The following is a 4,685-nucleotide window of genomic DNA, read 5'->3' on the forward strand; positions in this document are numbered from 1 at the left end:
GCTGGAGGCAGCGGTGGTCGCGGGGCCTCCTCATGGGTGGGGCGGGCAGGGCGCCCGGGACTGGCGGCCGCGGAGCGGGCTGCAGGGAGAGACGGCGACGGCGGCAGCGGGCGAGCGGCGCTCCTCGCGGGGACCCTGACAACAAAAGCGGCGGCGCGGAGGCTTCCTGCAGCCGGCGCGCCGCGGCAGCGAGGGCGCGGGCGGGGAGGGCGGCCGCGACCATGTGACCCGCGCACACACCCCCTCCCTCCGCCCGCCGCCCGCCGGCCGCTGCGGCGACTCCGCCCCCTGCCGCCTCCCCGCCTCCCCAGCCCTCCCCCGCTCGCTCCCCTTCCTCGCCTCGCTTCCCCCCTTTCCCCCTGCCCTTTCCCCCTCGCCTCACCATGTCCCTCCTCTCCGCGTGCATCCCCCCTTCACCCTCCGCGCAGCCAGCCTTCCCGCCCCGGCCGGGCCCCCGCACCCCCTCCCCGGCTGCTCCCCCGCGCGGGGACACCTCGAGTCACCTCGGGTGGTTTCCAAGGTCCGCCCCGTGGCGCCGAGCAGACCGGCTTTTCAGGATCCCGGGTCGTGCCAGCTCGGCTGGGGCCAGCCCAGCCCCTGGCCTCCCACCCGACGGACCTCTGGACGCCGGACTCGGGACACGGCCCGCCTCCCCCTGCACCCCGGTGGCTCCCTCCGCCCGGCAGCCGAGACCGGCCTCGGTTCCGAGGCGGCAGATTTGCATTTCACAGCACAGCTCCCCTTGAGCCCAGGCCCCTGCGTCCCGCGACCCGCTCAGTTGTGCCTGCTGTTGTCCCCCAGGCATCCCAAATTTAAGATGTAGACAGACGTGCGCGTGAGTCAGAACTCAGCGACTGAGCACTTAGGATTTGTGCGTCTCACCTTGTGTGAAGATTTTACAGCAAAAGAAAAAACTGGAACCAAATGACATGTGTGCTGAGGTATGCAGAGGGAAGGGCGCTGATGGAGGCGATTTAAATGCATTACGAAAGGAGAGTGGACTGATGGATGGAGGCACAGGAAGACAGGACTAGAGTAAGGTCTTCGTCGTAAATGTTGCGTATGGGTGTTCCCTGTATAATTCCAAATTGTTCTTTCAGAATGTTCAGCATAAAATGCTGAGGGAAATGCAATATATAAGATATTTTCACACATGCAACACTCCTCTTCCCCCCCCCCCCCCCCCAGGTTCCTTCCCCATCTTAGTCTTTACTATTTTGGTAAATCTGTCAGTTCCTGAGGCCAGCAAGTTAGTTAGGTGTCCTCTGGTTCTCTGGACCTCTTGTTTTTCCCCCTCCCACTTTTATACCCCATTCAGTCCTTTAACAAATCTGAGCTAGTCTGCCTACATAGTATGCCTTTAACCTCTGTGCTTCTCACTACCTGCATTTCTATTACTCTAGTCGCAAGAATGTTTAAAACATGCAGCACCTGACCTGTCCGGGCACTGACCTCTCTCTTTCCCCTTAGATTGTCAGAAAAGTGACAACAGCCAACAGAGCAATAGCCATCCATTGTGAATGAATCAAAATGACCCCTTTTTTCTCTTTTGGTCAGATCAGCAAAAAGCACATTTTTGGGTGTGCTGCAGAAATTTAGTAAATAGTTTATGCGTGGCGTGAGAAGAGAAAGGCTGGAAATCGCTGCTCTAGACCAAACCACCGTTAACTCTTCCCTAGGCTACTGTAATAGTTCCCTAACAAGGGGACTGTTCCTTGTATCCACCTACAGTCACTTCTCCCCCCAGAGTGTTATTTTTTTATGCAAATGAATCTGATTCCCCTGCTTAAACCCTCCAATAGCTTCCTATTGCACTTGGAAAAAAACCCGAGGCCTTACTTGACCTGCAAAGGCCTGAGCAAACTGCGGCCCCTGCTACTCCTTCTAAGACTCTCATGCCACCCTCACAACACAGTTCTCTAAGCACAGTGGTTCTCTTTTCTGCCCTACCTCAGCGCTTGATCACTCTGTGTGATGCTGATGCAAGAGTTCCCCAGGCTACACTTTGTTGCTTGTTTTTTCATTTTATGTATCAACCACCATCTGCCTCTGCACTGGTAAAATGAGGCCAAAATGAACAGTCTAGAAGGCAGAAAAGAAATGATAAAAGGATACCACTCTGAAAAGGCTACATACTGTATGGATCTAACTATATGACATTCTGGAAAAGGCCAAAAGTGGAGATGGTAAAAATATCTGGTTTCTTTCCCAAGGGTTAAGGATCAGGGAATGATGAAGGGCAGAGAACAGAAGATTTTTAGGGCAGTGAAATTGCTCTATATACTACAATGGTGGACACATGTCAAATGTACAAAACCAAGGGTGAACTCTTATAGAAACTATGGACTTTGGATGATTATGGTGTGTCAATATAGTTTCACTGGTGGTAATAAATGTATCGCTGTGGTATGGATGTTGATAGTGGGGGATGTTGTGTTTGTGTTTATAGGGACTGAAGGAATATGGGAACTCTCTGTATTTTCCATTCAAATTTTTTCTGAATCTAAAACTGCTCCTTAAAGTATTTTTTAAAAGAGAGAGGATACTACCATTAAACTTGAAAAGGGGAAATAAGCCATTGCAAAGGAAATAAGACCTTCCATTCCATTATAATGCCTATGAAATAAAATCTGTTATGAGCCTCACGTGGTTTTTAAAAGGCCGCCTCCTTCCTGTAAGGCTTTATGGGTAGCTATCAGAGGCTAAACGGCTGTTACCCAGGTCAGTCTGCAGCCACACCACGGACCCTTGGAAACGTGTTGGGCTCATCAGTGCCATAGGAGGATGCTGAGCGGCGTCTGGGTTTGACAGCTCCAGAGTGCTGCAGCTGCAGTGGAAATTGCCTTTTGCTGCTGTCGTTCCAAGGAGCTCATGCATTAACATCTATGACTCAGTCTGTAAAAATTCGCAGACTGTTCATATTGGATTTCTACCTACTCCACCTTCCTCATTCCTTTGACCAAAATAATAACTCCGTTGAATGAAGTCACTGTGTCTTCAAAGTCATCTGTTTAAAAATGCAAATTGTTTCCTGAGAAAGCTACCTCATTAACCCTTATGATCCACTAACACCAGGGCCCTGGGAAACGAACACAGGACAAGTCAATCTAGGTGTGAATAAAGGAGGAAAGAGCCTGAATATTAGAGTCCTCCCAAGATCAGGCAAAACCGGCCAAGTGATGCACTGCAGTATGAGGACCCGGGTGAAGGAGAGGTACTGGGGTCGGGGGAGGGAAAAAAGATGGTTTCCTTGAAGTTAAGGCCAATTAAAAACATTTAAGGTCATTCCTCATCCTAAAATATTCTAACTGCTATTTTAGTTCCTGATATCACAGTAACATTCCACTTAAATCTTACCTTCCCTATGCTATACATCAGTAGTTCTCAAACACTCTGATCTCAGAACCCCTTGACACTCTTAAAATTATTGAAGACCACATAGTGCTTTTTTGTGGGCTTTAGTTATTGATACTTACTGATACCTATTGGAGAAATGTTTAAAACACAAGAATATACAGCATATTTGTCACAGGGCAGTGACATCATCACATGCGAACAAAGAGCTTTGGTGGTTTCCTCTGCCACAGCAATTGCAGTAGCTATTCATCACGATATTTGGATGTGCCTTCTTCCAGGGTCTTTTTTCTTTATCATTATGGTCATAGTACTAGCTTCTCTATCATCCCCCGGTTCTGCATCAAAGTGACTTATATTGTAAGTTCCAAAATTTGTATGTACTTACTTTTTCCCTTAATAAAGTTACCATATTTATATTTGTTTGCATAACATGAGGATGTAACAACACACACTGATTAAGCTACGATATAGGGATCCATGACTAATAAAGCACTAAAGATATAAAAATTAAAAATTAAACTTTTAATCAGATGCATAAAACAATAAAACAAAAACACAGGCTTAGTAGCTAAAGGAGCAAGAAATTCTGAATATTAGCTAAATGGAGATGCGGCAAATAACTACAAAATCAAGAACTTTATTTTTTTGTGTGGCTCCCATAACTCTGTTAATTTTAATTCTTATGATGATCAAGGTTAGACTTAGTATTCTGCTTCACCTGGGTAGCCCAATTTATCACATGCTTGGGACGTAGAAAGCAAGAATATTTCCTCTTTTTGCAAAATAATACCATTTACAGTGCATCTGATGACCAACATATAGAATCACTGAATACAATGATGAATCATAGACTCGGTCCACTTTTGTTCTCCCAACTCAGTTTATATTATTCACTGCCCCACTCATTGGTGCTAATTCTTGGTGCATGGCTAGTCTACAGTGGCTACAGTTAATGGTTCGGCTCAGAAGGACTTCTATTTAATGCAGAAGGATAATTTAATGATGTAAGTAAGTAATAAACATTTCGGCTTAATTACCAATTATGACTTACATGGGTATCACTAGATGAATCATGTCTTCTCACTTTTTCATAAAATGTTCAAATAAACACATCAATATTATATCTGTACATAGAAATAAGTCATTCAAATGGAATCAATTCTTTGCTACCAACAAGATCAGTAATGTGTTTATGTGCAATACTACAAATGATGCCCACATCCAACACATACTACAATGCAATAATATCTTACGAGATGCAGTGGTTAAAGTGAAATATAAATATAGTCCTACTGGCCCTAGCAGCTTTGGCTCAGCGGTTAGAGCAT

This window comes from Miniopterus natalensis, chromosome 15, assembly GCF_054644295.1.
Source record: "Miniopterus natalensis isolate mMinNat1 chromosome 15, mMinNat1.hap1, whole genome shotgun sequence".
Taxonomy (NCBI): Eukaryota; Metazoa; Chordata; class Mammalia; order Chiroptera; family Miniopteridae; genus Miniopterus; species Miniopterus natalensis.